The 15,327-nt window shown below is 42.6% G+C and overlaps 1 long non-coding RNA gene across 1 annotated transcript; it reads right to left on the bottom strand.

The window, feature by feature from the left end:
- Positions 1-1,585: 1,585 nt before the first annotated feature.
- Positions 1,586-13,589, bottom strand: LOC134736047 (uncharacterized). Its single transcript, XR_010119750.1, has 3 exons — positions 13,172-13,589; positions 12,905-13,052; positions 1,586-1,695 (listed from the first exon to the last, which is right to left on the bottom strand). It is a non-coding gene; the product is annotated as an uncharacterized lncRNA (long non-coding RNA).
- Positions 13,590-15,327: the final 1,738 nt, after the last annotated feature.

The following is a 15,327-nucleotide window of genomic DNA, read 5'->3' as shown; positions in this document are numbered from 1 at the left end:
ATTTAGGCACATGTGGCTAGTGGCTACCCAACTGATGGAGTAGATAAAGAGCGTGTGCATCAGCACAGAAAATTCTATCAGACAGCACTGGACTAGAATATGTCCATCCATCACATATACTTTCAATTAGAATGCAATCATTTATACTACACTGCTTATGTCATACCTCTGTATTAGTCTGTTCTTACGCTGCTAATAAAGACATACCTGAGGCTTGGTAATTTATAAAGAAGAAGAGATTTAATGAACTCACACTTCCACATGGCTGGGGAGGCCTCACAATCATGGCAGAAAGCAAAGGAGGAGTGAAGGCATGTCTTACATGGGGGCAGGCAAGAGAGAGTGTGCAGGGGAACTGCCCTTTATACAACCATCAGACTTCCTAAGACTTACTCACTGTCATGGGAAAAACCCGCCCCCATGATTCAATTACCCCCCATGACATGTGGGGATTATGGGAGCTACAATTCAAGATGAGATTTACGTGGGGACACAGCCAAACCATATCAACCCTCATAATGGAAATGCAGAATAGAAGTTGTAAAGTTTGCTTATCTTCTTTTTCTTTTCTTTTCTTTTTTCTTTCTTTTTTTTTTTTTTTTTTTTTTTAGATGGAGTCTGACTCTGTTGCCCAGGCCAGAGTGCTGTGGCATGATCTTGGCTCACTGCAACCTCTGCCTCCAGGGTTCAAGTGATTCTCCTGCTTCAGCCTCCCGAGTAGCTGGGATTACAGGTGTGCACCACCACATCTGGTTAATTTTTGTATTTTTAGTAGAGACGGAGTTTCACCATGTTGGCCAGGCTAGTCTTGAACTCCTGACCTCAGGTGATCTGCCCACCTCAGCCTTCCAAAGTGCTGGGATTATAAGAGTGAGCCACTGCACCCAGCCAAGTTTGCTTATCTTCTAAGTTTGTGGGGGATATTTGTCTTTTGTAGGGGATGCGGTTTGGTTAGCATCTGAAGGTCCTTCCGACACTTAAGAAACCAACTATCTTGTAAGTCTTTTCATTATAAAAGTCCCAATGGAGAGACACTTGCTCTTCCAGTACCCTGACAACAAAAATACAGGCAGGAGACCCAAGACTAGCCAATCAGATACTCTCTTTGAAGAGCTGAGTCTTGGGCAAGCAACAAAGAGATGCTGGATTAGTTCAGGGTTCATTCTGGCACAGGTAGTAGTAGCCTCTAGTATCTAGTGACCACCATTGGTGCTAGTGTCCAGAATGCCAGTGGCAGTTTCCAGTACCTAACAGTGACAGCATCTTAATCAGGTCATTCATGTTCCGGCCATGGCTGCAAGCTCCAGCCTCGTGGATTCCCTTTGGTGCCTGCCCACACTCCAAACTCCAGCTTTACCTCTAAGAGCTACTTAACATCTCCCCCAATAAATTCCTTTTCTAAGTTAGAAGAAGTAAATGTCTTATAGATTATCTAGTCTAAGCTTACTGGGATTCATAATATAAATGCAGGTAAATGGAATTCTATCTCTCTTAAAACATTTATCTGTCAGCTTAAGTTACACTGCGGTAAAAAATGACCTCCACAAAACTCAGTGGCTTATAAAAACAAAGATTTATTTCTCACCTTAATGTCCATTATGGGTCAGCTGTGGTTCCTGTCCATGTCATCTTCCCTCTGGACCTGATGAACCTGAGCTAATGGATCAGCCTCTGTCTGATATATTGCAGGTATCACTGGTTGAGAGAAAAGAGACCAAAAATAAAACCCCTGCTGGCTCTTGAAGCTTCCACACAGAAGTGACATTCATCATCTCCCCTCATATGATGTTCACCAAAGCAAGTCACATATCGTGATGTATAATCTTCCAAAAGAGAGGGACATTGCAAGTCACATGGAAAAGCCTGATCTGAGTGATGTGGTATCCTACAATGGTCCCACCGGGAGGGTCATCAAATATTCGAACAAGAATACAATCTAACACAGCCTGTTACGACTCAGGGCTTTTTTTTTTATTATTATACTTTAAGTTCTAGGGTACATGTGCACAACATGCAGATTTGTTACATATGTATACATGTGCCATGTTGGTGTGCTGCACCCATTAACTCTTCATTTACATTAGGTATATCTCTTAATGCTATCCCTCCCCGCTCCCCCCACCCCACAACAGGCCCCGGTGTATGATGTTCCCCAACCTGTGTCCAAGTGTTCTCATTGTTCTATTCCCACCTATGAGTGAGAACATGAGGTGTTTGGTTTTCTGTCCTTGTGATAGTTGGCTCAGAATGATGGTTTCCAGCTTCATCCATGTCCCTACAAAGGACATGAACTCATCCTTTTTCATGGCTGCATAGTATTCCATGGTGTATATGTGCCACATTTTCTTAATCCAGTCTATCATTGATGGACATTTGGGTTGTTTGCAAGTCTTTGCTATTGTGAATAGTGCCACAGTAAATATACATGTGCATGTGTCTTTATAGCAGCATGATTTATAATCCTTTGGGTATATACCCAGTAATGGGATGGCTGGGTCAAATGGTATTTCTAGTTCTAGATCCCTGAAGAATCGCCACTCTGACTTCCACAATGGTTGAACTAGTTTACAGTCCCACCAACAGTGTAAAAGTGTTCCTATTTCTCCACATCCTCTCCAGCACCTGTTGTTTCCTGACTTTTTAATGATGGCCATTCTAACTGGTGTGAGATGGTATCTCATTGTGGTTTTGATTTGCATTTCTCTGATGGCCAGTGATGATGAGCATTTTTTCATGTGTCTGTTGGCTGCATAAATGTCTTCTTTTGAAAAGTGTCTGTTCATATCCTTTGTCCACTTTTTGATGGGATTGTTTGATTTTTTTCTTGTAAATTTGTTTAAGTTCTTTGTAGATTCTGGATGTTAGCCCTTTGTCAGATGGGTAGATTGTAAAAATTTTCTCCCATTCTGTAGGTTGCCCGTTCACTCTGATGGTAGTTTCTTTTGCTGTGCAGAAGCTCTTTAGTTTAATTAGATCCCATTTGTCAATTTTGGCTTTTGCTGCCATTGCTTTTGGTGTTTTAGACATGAAGTCCTTGCCCATGCTTATGTCCTGAATGGTATTGCCTAGGTTTTCTTCTAGGGTTTTTATGGTTTTAGGCCTAACATGTAAGTCTTTAATCTATCTTGAATTAATTTTTGTAAAAGGTGTAAGGAAGGGATCCAGTTTCAGCTTTCTACATATGGCTAGCCAGTTTTCCCAGCACCATTTATTAAATAGGGAATCCTTTCCCCATTTCTTGTTTTTCATCAGGTTTGTCAAAGATCAGATGGTTGTAGATGTGTGGTATTATTTCTGAGGGCTCTGTTCTGTTCCATTGGTCTATATCTCTGTTTTGGTACCAGTACCATGCTGTTTTGGTTACTGTAGCTTTGTAGCATAGTTTGAAGTCAGGTAGCATGATGCCTCCAGCTTTGTTCTTTTGGCTTAGGATTGCCTTGGCAATGCGGGCTCTATTTTGGTTCCATATGAACTTTAAAGTAGTTTTTTCCAATTCTGTGAAGAAAGTCATTGGTAGCTTGATGGGGATGGCATTGAATCTATAAATTACCTTGGGCAGTATGGCCATTTTCACGATATTGATTCTTCATATCCATGAGCGTGGAATGTTCTTCCATTTGTTTATGTCCTCTTTTATTTCGTTGAGCAGTGGTTTGTAGTTCTCCTTGAAGAGGTCCTTCACATCCCTTCTAAGTTGGATTCCTAGGTATTTTATTCTCTTTGAAGCAGTTGTGAATGGGAGTTCACTCATGATTTGGCTGTTTGACTGTTATTGGTGTATAGGAATGCTTGTGATTTTTGCACATTGATTTTGTATCCTGAGACTTTGCTGAAGTTGCTTATCAGCTTAAGGAGATTTGGGGCTGAGATGATGGGATTTTCCAAATATAAAATCATGTCATCTGCAAACAGGGACAATTTGACTTCCTCTTTTCCTAATTGAATACCCTTTATTTCTTTCTCCTGCCTGACTGCCCGACTCAGGGCTTTGTTATTAATTTGGTAAATTTTAAATTCCGTAACATGAATGAAATGAATTTATCTTGAAAAATCTATTTTTCTGGAGATTGGGTTTGAAACATTAGTAATAGTAATATTTGATCCCATTTATTAAGGTTAGATGCAGGGCTTCTAAAGTGTGACATCACTGTACAAAACCAAAGAAAGGATGTGGGCATATTGAAATTCCACTGTAATTTTAAGTAAAAATCTATTTTGCAAAATTGCATTAAGCATCTGCCAAACCTAGAGTTAAACTTTGGGGCTTTGAGGGATGTAAATCCCACTACTGAGACCTGCATAGGAAACTTGATGGGCAATTAAAGAAAAACAAAACAAAACATGTTCACAAATAATATAAAGCAGTGATAAGATAGAGCAGAGATGGAATAAAGGAAGTTCATAGGATGGGCTAAGTATGGAATTCTGTAGCTTAGAGATATAATGGAATTGTGTGAGGAACAGATTACTTTTCAACAAGTCATGCAATGCAAACAATTGTATACCACCCTCCCCACACACGTGCACACACACACACATACATATGTATATTTTTTGAGATGGGGTCTCACTCTGTCTCTCAGGCTGGAGTGCAGTGGCACAATCTCAGCTCAACAAGCAATTCTCTGGCCTCGGCCGGGCGCGGTGGCTCACGCTTGTAATCCCAGCACTTTGGGAGGCCGAGGCGGGCGGATCACGAGGTCAGGAGATCGAGACCACGGTGAAACCCTGTCTCTACTTAAAAATACAAAAAATTAGCCGGGCGTGGTGGCGGGCGCCTGTAGTCCCAGCTACTCGGAGGCTGAGGCAGGAGAATGGCGTGAACCCGGGAGGCGGAGCTTGCAGTGAGCCGAGATTGCGCCACTGCACTCCAGCCCGGGCGACAGAGCGAGACTCTGTCTCAAAAAAAAAAAAAAAAAAAAAAAAAAAAAAAAAAAATTCTCTGGCCTCAGCCTCCCAAGTAGTTGGGACTACAGGCATGAGCCACCAATGCCCAGCTAATTTTTGTATTTTTAGTAGAGACGGAGTTTCACCATGTTGCTCAGGCTGGTCTTGAACTCCTGAGCTCAAAGCAATCCACCTGCCTTGGCCTCCCAAAGTGCTGGGATTACAGGCATGAGCCACCATGCCCAGCCTACATATTTTATACCACGGGATATGTGTGTTTGGGAGGAGACATACAGGTGAGAAAAAAATTGATGCAACTTCTAAGCATTCCTAAATTTTGTCCTTACTAAACACAATGGCTCTAGTGATGAAATCTCATCATTAAATTCTTTTTTTGCCAAATAAGTTACAAAACTAGGGTAAAATATCCTTGCTTCCTTTTTTTTAAGAAAAAAAATCTTGTGACCTTCATCTGTAGATAACAGTGAGTATCTGAATTTCAAAATGTCAAGTTTTGCATGTGGTTAATCAAAAATAATTTTTGACACAAAAGTTGGAAGGAGTATAATTGTGACAGGTAGAAATGTCAAATTATTTATGCAAATTCAGCTAAAGATGTACTTTAAGTAAAGGTCAGTATAGTTTATTTGGTTAGTAAAATATGGTTTACTTCTTGAGTTAAGAAAAAAAATGATGTGAAAGAAGCCAGACACAAAAACCTACATATTGTATGGTTCCATTTGCATGAAATGTCCAGGATAAGCAGATCCATAGGGACAGAAAGTAGGTGGCGGTTGGGGGGCTGGGAGCTGGGAAGAGGGTGGAATAGAGAGTGGATATTAACTGGTACTGGATTCCTTCTTGGGGTAATGAAAACATTCTGGAATTAGATAATGATGATAACCGCACAACTTTGTGAATATACTAAAAGCCACTGAATTATAACAAAAATAAATGCATATAAACTTTAAAAAACTCATAAGTTACAAATAGTGTTTATGTACATGATTTGGGGAATAATTTTCAAAGAGTCACTTCTAGAATTACTAACATATAGCCAAGTACAGTCGGTAACGCATGCTAACAGACAACTAAGTCAACAACCACAAAATCAACAAACAATTTTAATAACCTTTTTCAACTATATTCCTTAAGTACTTGCAGGGTCTTCTGGCAAGTAAAACAGTGAACAAATAGAATTTTTTTTATCTCCTTTTCTTTCTAACAATGTTATTGAACATTAAAACAGAAAATAACACACAAGAAAGGGAAGGATTATAAGACAATTGAACAATTAGCTTTATAATACAGTTTGAGCATATATGGCCTAAGACTTTATAGCATATGTGATGTTTACTCAAAGATACTACATACTTGGAGAAGAAACGCTCCAAAATGTTCTGGGGAAAAAAAAATGTTCTCTCTTTTCCAATTGCCCATTCTTTCCACTCTCAAATTGTTTTGCCTGTCATAAACTACAATCACTCCCTCTGAGCTTGTTTTTAATCTTTTTTTATTTTTTATTTTTTTTGAGATGGAGTCTTGCTCTGTCGCCCAGGCTGGAGTGCAGTGGCGCGATCTCGGCTCACTGCAAGCTCCGCCTCCCGGGTTCGCGCCATTCTCCTGCCTCAGCCTCCCTAGTAGCTAGGACTACAGGCACCTGCCACCGCACCTGGCTAATTTTTTGTATTTTTATTAGAGACGGGGTTTCACCATGTTAGCCAGGATGGTCTCGATCTCCTGACCTCGTGATCCACCCGCCTCGGCCTCCCAAAGTGCTGGGATTACAGGCGTGAGCCACCGTGCCCGGCCTAATCTTTTACCTAAATGTATGTATGTGTTGATCTGTCATATTCCTGGCTCTTCCAAATTTCTTAGGTGCTCTCATTCAACAAATATTTCTTGAGGGCACTCTGTGTCCAGAACTATTCTAGGGGCTGGAGATTAGCTGTGAACCAAAAAGACAAAAATCTCTGACCCCATGAGCAAGAGCAAGGCATTGTATTTCTTTTTTTTTCTTTCTTTCTTTCTTTTTTGTTTTTTTTTTTTTTTAGACATGGTCTTGCTCTGTCACCCAGACTGTAGTGCAGTGGCATGATCTTGGCTCACTGTAACCTCCACCTCCCGGGTTCAAGCCATTCTCCGGGGCCTCGGGCTCCCAAGTAGCTGGGATTACAGGCACATGCCACCATGCCTGGCTAATTTTTGTATTTTTAGTAGAGACGGGTTTCACCACGTTGGCTGGGCTGGTCTCAAACTCCTGACCGCAAGTGATCCACCCACCTCGGCCTCCAGCGCTGGGATTACAGGTGTGAGCCACCACGCCCGGCCAGGGTATTGTATTTCAATGGTGAATAAGCTCTATTTAAAAAAAATCAGAGGCCAGGCGTGGTGGTGGTTCACTCCTGTAATCCCAGCACTTTGGGAGGCCAAGGCAGGTGAATCACGAGGTCAGGGTATGGAGACCAGCCTGGCCAATATGGTGAAACCTCGTCTCTACTAAAAATACAAAAAAATTAGCTGGGCGTAGTTGCAGGTGCCTGTAATCCCAGCTACTCAGGAGGCTGAGGCAGGAGAACTGCTTGAACCCGGAAGGCAGAGGTTGCAGCAAGCTGAGATCATACCACTGCACTCGAACCCAGAAGACAGAGTGAGACTCCATCTCAAAAAAAAAAAAAAAAAAAAGAAATTAAAAGAAAAAAAATCAGAAAGGGTGCTAGGGAATGTAGGAAGAGGCCAGGGAAAGCCTCACTGCCCCAGGTGAAATTTGAGCTAGGGCTTGAGAGAGGTAAGTTAAGTCATTAGGAATCTGGGAGGCTGGGTCCAGTTGTTCACGCCTGTAATCCCAACACTTTGGGAGGCCAAGGTGGGAGGATCGCTTGAACCCAGGAGTTCAAGACTAGCATGGGCAATATCATTGAGACCTCATCTCTACAAAAACAATTGAAAAATTAGCCGAGCATGATGGCATGTGCCTGTAGTCCCAGCTACTTGGGAGGCTGAGGTGGGAGGATCTCTTGAGCTTGGGAGGCAGAGGTTGCAGTGAGCTGAGATCATGGCACTGCACTAAATCCTGGGTGACAAAGCTAGACCCTGTCTTTAAAAAAAAAAAAAAAGGAATCTGGGGTATGAACATTCCAGGCAGAAGCAATAGCCCAAAGGCCCTGTGGCAGAAATGTGCCTGGTATGGCCAAAGAGCAGCAAAGAGGCCAGTGTGACTGAATGCAGTCTCCAGCAAGCGGGTAAGTATTAATAGCAGGCAGTGAGCTCAGAAAGGTAACAAGGAGGGGTCAGATTAGTGAAGCTTTAAAGACCACTGTAAGAACTTTGTCTTTCTCTTGGAGACAGGAGCCAACAGAGAGTTTTAAGCAGAGAGGTAACCTGATCTGATTTGCGTATTTCCCAGGATCACTCTGGCTGTTGTATTAGAAATGTACTTGGGAGACAAGAGTGGAAGTCAGGCAACCACTTAGCAGGTGGTATCTGTATGACAATTGGTCATCCAGGTGACAGTCAGCCAGGTGAGGATGATGCTGGCTTAGAACAAGACAATGGTAGAGAACATAATATGTGATCACATTCCGGATATTTTTAAACAGTGTTATTGAGGTATAATTTACATATGATAAAATTCACTTGTTTTAAGTGCACAATTCAATGATTTTAAAACAGATTTACAGAGTTATTCAGCCATTACCACAATCCAATTTCAGAACATTTCCACTACTCCAACAAGGTCCTTTGTGCCCATCTGTAGTCACTCCTCTTTTCTCCCACCAGCCCCAGGTAACTGCAAATCCACTTTCCATCTCTGTAGATTTGTATATTCCAGACACTTCACATAAGTGGAGTCATTCAATATGTGGTCTTTTGTGATTGGCTTCTTACATTTAGCAAATGCTTTCAAAGTTCATCTGTGCTACAGCATGTATCATTACTTCACTCCTTTTTATTATGGAATAGTATTTCTTTGAATATCTATACCATATCTTATTGATCCATTCACCAGTTAATGGACATTTGGGTTGTTTCCACCTTTTGGCTACTATGAATAGTGCTGCTATGGATGCTCACAGATGAGTCTTCGTGTAAATGTATGCATTCATTTCTCTTGTGTACACACCAAGGTGTAGAATTGCTGGGATGTATGGTAAATTTATGCTTAACTTCTTTTATTTTTATTTTTAACTGAGTCCTATGTTTACTATGATGCTTAACTTCTTAAGAAACTGCCAGGCCGGGCGCAGTGGCTCACGCCTGTAATCCCAGCACTTTGGGAGGCCGAGGCAGGCGGATCACGAGGTCAGGAGATCGAGACCATCCTGGCTAACATGGTGAAACCCCGTCTCTACTAAAAATACAAAAAAAATTAGCCAGGCGTGGTGGTGGGCGCCTGTAGTCCCAGCTACTCGAGAGGCTGAGGCAGGAGAATGGCATGAACCCGGGAGGTAGAGCTTGCAGTGAGCCGAGATCGCGCCACTGTACTCCAGCCTGTGCAACAGAGCGAGACTCTGTCTCAAAAAAAAAGAAACTGCCAAACTATTTCCCAAAGTGGCTGCACCGTTTTATATTCCTGCCAGTAATGTACAAAGATTCTAATTTCTCCACATCCTCACCGACACTTGTTATTTTCTGTGTGTGTGTGTGTGTTTTGTTTTGTTTTGTTTTTTCTAATTATGGCCATCCAAGTGGGTGTGAAGTGGTTTCTTTTGGTGGGTTTAATTTGCATTTCCCTAAGGACTAACCATGTTGAGCATCTTTTCATGTGCACATTGGCCAGTCCTGTATCTTCTTTGCTCTTCTTTGGTGAAGCATCTATTCAAATCTCCTGCCCATTTTTAAGTTGGGCTTCTGGATATATATTTGAAATAGAGCCAATATGATTTGCCAACTGATTGGAAGTATGATATGAAAGAAAGAGAGGAGTTAATGATGACTCCATGTTTCTTTAGCTCAAGGTACACAACGATGGAGTTGCCATTCAGTGGAGAATGAGGTGCTGGAGAGAAGATTGGAAGCTTGATTTTAAACATGTTAAGTTTGAGATGCTCACTAGACATGCAAGTAGAGTTGTCAAGTTGACTGTTAGGTTTCTGGATCTGGAATTCTGAGGGGGAGATGCAAGCCTGAAGAGAGACAGGGGGGAGGTCATTAGCATGGAGATGATGTAGGAAGCCATGGAACTAGAGAAGATCACCAAAGGAGTGAATGTAGATAGAAGGGGTCCGAGGATTACATTCCAGGACATTCCAGTTAAAAAGTCAGGAAAGATGAACCAGCAAATGATACTGAAACAGAGTGACCAGTGACAGGGAAAACCAATGAGAGTGTAACCTACTACAAGCCACATGAAAATGTTCTCAAGAAGGAAGCAAGCGTGTCAAATGCTGTAGATAGGATTCAAGGCTGAGAATTGTCCCCTGAATTTAGTAACGTAAAGGGTGGAGGTCATTGGTGACCGAGACAATCGGAGAGATCCATGTTAGTTTCCATGCTAGGAACTCAGGCATTTCATCCAAAGGTATAAGCAGGAAGGCAGACTTCATAGGGCCAGCTGCTGTGGACAGTTAATATGCAGTTGATTGCTGAGGACTTGGTGAAAAATGTAGATTCGGATTCAGTAGGTCCGGGATGCAGCCCTTGTTTTGGTATTTGCTCCCAGGTGATGCTGATGCCATTGATCCCAGGGCCTCAATATGAAGGGCGAGAGTGCAGGGCTGATTTCATTTGTGGTTATTACAATTCTTTTCTGAGTATAGCTCTCACTGGGAACGAAAATGTCAACTGTTTGGGGTTGATTCTAGAGGATTTTTTATTTTCCAGGGGTTTAATATCATTGATAGTTCAGCTCAGATCTGTGGCTTGAGAAATGGGGAAGAAACACAAGGACGGATGATTTGGGAATCCCGTTGAGCCCTGTGAGCTGTGTGAAAGCAGATTTTATGCAGAACCGCAAATGCTGGAGCCCAGGAAACTGCCCTGACAACTTTGAAGGCATTGGGAGACTCACTCTTTATCTGTCAGTGATGTGGCTGGGCCTCCAGAAAGCCCCCTTTGAGAAAGACCGTCATTACAAGCATGTATAAATTGGGACTAAGGTTCGTACTAAGGTTCAGAATGACTCGCCGAGATAAATATCCAATAGAGACCCTCTCTCCAATTTCTTCCTTCCATTCATCTGATTTTTTTGGGTAACAGCTTTATTGATATTATTTATACTATACAATTCACTCATTTAAAGTGTACAATTCAGTGACGTTTAGCATATGCATCCATCGCCATCAATTTTAGAACATTTTTAGCACCCCTAAAAAGAACCCCCCATGTCCTTTTTTTTTTGAGACAGAGTCTCCCTCTGTCACCCAGGCTGGAGTGCAGTGGCACTATCTCAGCTCACTGCAACCTCCGCCTCCCGAGTTCAAGCAATTGTTGTGCCTCAGCCTCCCAGGTGGCTGGGACTACAGGTGCGCACCACCACGCCCAGCTAATTTTTGTATTTTTAGTAGAGACAGGGTTTCACCATGTTGATCAGGCTGGTCTCAAACTCCTGACCTCAGATGATCCACCTGCCTCAGCCTCCCAAAGTGCTGGGAGTACAGACCTGAGCAACCGCATTCAGCCTCATTTTTAAATGTTCATAAAAATCCACTAAGTCATTTGGAAACTTTCTGCTGAGCAATTTGTGAGATTTCACAAAGCTGGGGGACAAAAGCCCACCTGTTGAAAGAAAACAAAACTGAAGGAATAGAAATCCTCAGTCTGAAAAGATAAGACTAAACAAGATGGCCTGGTGGACTCATAAACACCAACACACAGTCCATGTAAAATCTTCAAGTCCTTTTCTGCTAGACACGGGTGAACTTTGACTTTTAGCTCTTCCCAACTGACACGCACATAAAGTCACACGCCATGGGGAACAGCTACGTGGGAAACTGTTGGACGAGTGCCTGGCTGTGCTGCGGTTAGAGAAAAAAAAAACTGAAACTGGTTTTGCAGCTCTGTCTTCAATCATTCACAGATAGGCGCATTAGGTGGAATCCAGCCAGATGACTCAGGGCCTCACAGGCACCTTGGAAATTTCTGAATTTTTTGTTTCAGTCTACAAAGGGGAATTTCGTGAGTTACGACATCATTCTGAAGCTGTAAAAGTAGCTGCTGGGGAGCTACCTGTATCTACGTTTACCTGCATGTCAAAAGTGAATACGGTATATTCCAAAAATAAAAAGTAAAGACGTTTTTGAATGGGTGAAGTTTTAACTTGCTTCTTAATTGGATATGTAACTTTACCATGGTTGTTTTAGATGTTTAAAAAAAATTTGCCACCATTTGAAAAAGATTAATGACTACTTGGAACCTACCCCTATTTGTATCTCATTTACATTTTAAAAGAAAGCAAGAGTATGTCCAACAAATTAATTTTAATTCTATTTTTGACTCTCTGTCCAGAAGGGTACTTACAAAAATTTAACAAAGGATTATAAATAACTATTTTTTTCATAATTGATTGTTATTTCCCTAGATCATACTGGCGGAACATGAAGATAGAAAGGCCCTATATTTGGCGGGCCGTGGTGGCTCACATCTGTAATGCCAGCACTTTGGGAGGCTGAAGCAGGTGGATCACATGAGGCCAGGAATCCAAGACCGGCCTGGGCAACATGGTGAAACCCCGTCTCTACTAAAAAAAATACAAAAAATTTAGCCAGGCATGGTGGTGCATGCCTGTAATCCCAGCTACTTGAAAGGCTGAAGCACGAGAATCACTTGAACCTGGAAGGCGGAGGTTGTAGTGAGCCAAGATTGCGCCACTGAACTCCAGCCTGGGTGACAGAGTGAGACTTTGTCTCAAAAAAAGAAAAGAAAAGAAAGGCCCTATATTTTATAGGAAATGATACTTGAAACTGCATTTATATATTTATAGTCTTCAAATTCATCAAAATATATAAACATGTAAATATCCCTTAAAAAGCAACATGTTCTTATACTTTCAAATTTCAGTATTTTAAAAATTACTTACTTTTCAGAAAACTGGATAAACCACATGGATGCCACGAGAAGGTGTCAGGAGAGCCAGCAATCCTAGCCAGGTGGTCCCTCCCAATCTCTCCAACATCAGGAGGAGTGCACAGTACTGGGGTAAGGTGGGATCCATATACCACATGCTCCTGTCGTTGAAAGAACAAACCACAATTATAAAATAGCAGGACCTTGCCTGGAATTAATAGGAAGCCTGCTGTTATTTCTAGAAGCAATCTGACATGCAAAACAAACAAACAAAACCTACCCACTTTGTTATGAGTTAGTCCTGGCTTTGTCTCTGTGTATCCTTGGGCAAGTAACTTAATCCCTCTCAGCCTTAGTTTCCGCACCTCTAAAATGCTGTGCAGCAGGGTAGTTGTGAAGATTAAAGGAGATGCTATACATAAAGTGCCAAGAATCTAGCAAATATGGTGCTGGAACAGACTTTCCCATTTCCTCTGCCTGGCCATCTTCCTCTCAAGATTTGCCCTAAGGGTCACGGCCTCTATGAAGCTTTCCCTGACCCCCCCACACTGGGTTAGTTGATCCTCTGGGGTCCTGTGCACCCCTTTCCAGTGGGTGTCTCTCTCAGAGGTCTTAAAAGGTAAAATGATCGCTGGCTGCATAGCATGGCGCTTCCCCTGTGTTTTGTGGGGCTCGAGGCCTGGGACAGTGTCTTAATCATCTCTTTGCCCCCAGCACCTGGCAAAGTGAAAGCAATGTGCAATCATGAATACAGAGCATTTCTGACGATGCATGCTAATATTTGTGGAAATCTTTTTTTTTTTTTTTTAGATGGGGGTCTGTCTCTGTCACCCAGGCTGGAGTGCAGTGGTGCAATCATGGCTCACTGCAGCCTCAATCTCCTGGGCTCAGGTGATCCTTCCACCTCAGTCTCCTGAGTAGCTGACACTACAGGCACACACCACCACGCCTGGCTAATTTCTGTATCTTTTGTAGAGACGGGGTTCAGACTGATCTCCAACTCCTGGGCTCAAGTGGTCCTCCCACCTCGGCCTCTCAAAGTGTTGGGATTACAGATGTGAGCCACCATGTCTGGCCGGGAATCCCAGTTTTAAATAATAATGCAAATGGGACTATATGAGGTTGTCATCTGGTCTCCCTTCTGATTGTGGGGCTCTTCTGAAAGCCTAGGTACTTACAGTATCTGAGAGATACAAAAATAACTACTTTAGTAAAATATTTTGCATTTACTGGGAAATTATAAATAACAAAGCAATCTGACCCAGAAGATGAAGGCCCAGCCCTTGCCAAAGCAGTGGAGCACTGCCAGCTGCAGGCTTCCTGGCTGGTATTTAGAATGGTAGTGGCGAATGAAAGGAGCCTCTCATCACAGGAAGTGCTCAGGGAAGAGACAGAGCTCCAATTGTATCCAACTTTTTATCTCAAAAAAGTAACACAGACAAAAGGAGAGTGATGTGGGAAAATCCATCAAGAGTCAAGAGAGCGCTCCTATATTCAGGTATAACAACTGGTGTTTATGCCCTATGCAGGGACTCCCAGTAACCATGGCAACCAGGGTATAGGATATACTTGTCCAGTGTTGAATTTCTGCATTGTCTATTATTGTTTATTATGGGCCATGGGTAGGGAATTTGGGATTTAGTGTATTTTATGAAACATCCATTTGCAAAGTTGTCAAGGACTTTGCTGACATAAGGATTCGGGGAGCCCAGTCTCTGTGTACTCTTGCTTGAAGACAGTTATGTGACATTTGCACCACTGCCAACGGTCACCTGTTGTCCCTGCATGCATCCTTGCTTCCTTCCCTTCTAATTCAACATAACAGCCAGAGTGATCCTTCCTAAAGGGTGTTAAATCTCATCACCACAAACTCCCCAGCTTCAGTGGCTTCCCGTCATGCTTTAAGAAACCCCCCCAAATCCTTACCATGGCCAACCGACAAGAGCCCTCATGATGGCCTCTTTGACAGCATCTCTCATCCTTGTTCCCCTTGCTCATTGTGACTTAGCTGCCGTGGACTCTTGCTGGAACTTGAGTGTATCAGGCACTCTCCTGTCTCAGGGCTTTCCATTTGCTGTTTCTGTAAAAGTGATTTTAAATTAAAGAGTCTTGGCCAGGCACGGTAGCTCATGCCTGTAATACCAGCACTTTGGGAGGCTGAACACTTTGGGAGCATCACTTGAGCCCAGGAGTTCGAAACCAGCCAGGCAACATGATGAAACCCTGTCTCTACAAAAAATACAAAAATTAGCTGGGCATGGTGACACGTGCCTGCAGTCCCAGCTACTCAAGGGAGTGGGGATGCTGAGGTTGGAGGATCGCCTGAGCCCGGGAGGTTGAGGCTGCAGTGAGCTGAGATGGCACCACTGCACTCCAGCCTTGATGACAGAGTGAGAACCTATCTAAAAAATTAAAAAAAAAAAAAAATCTTTACCC

The sequence above is a fragment of the Symphalangus syndactylus genome, chromosome X, assembly GCF_028878055.3.
Source record: "Symphalangus syndactylus isolate Jambi chromosome X, NHGRI_mSymSyn1-v2.1_pri, whole genome shotgun sequence".
In the NCBI taxonomy this organism is placed as follows: Eukaryota; Metazoa; Chordata; class Mammalia; order Primates; family Hylobatidae; genus Symphalangus; species Symphalangus syndactylus.
Note: the sequence above shows the minus strand (reverse complement) of the source record. Positions and strands in the feature narration are given on the sequence as shown.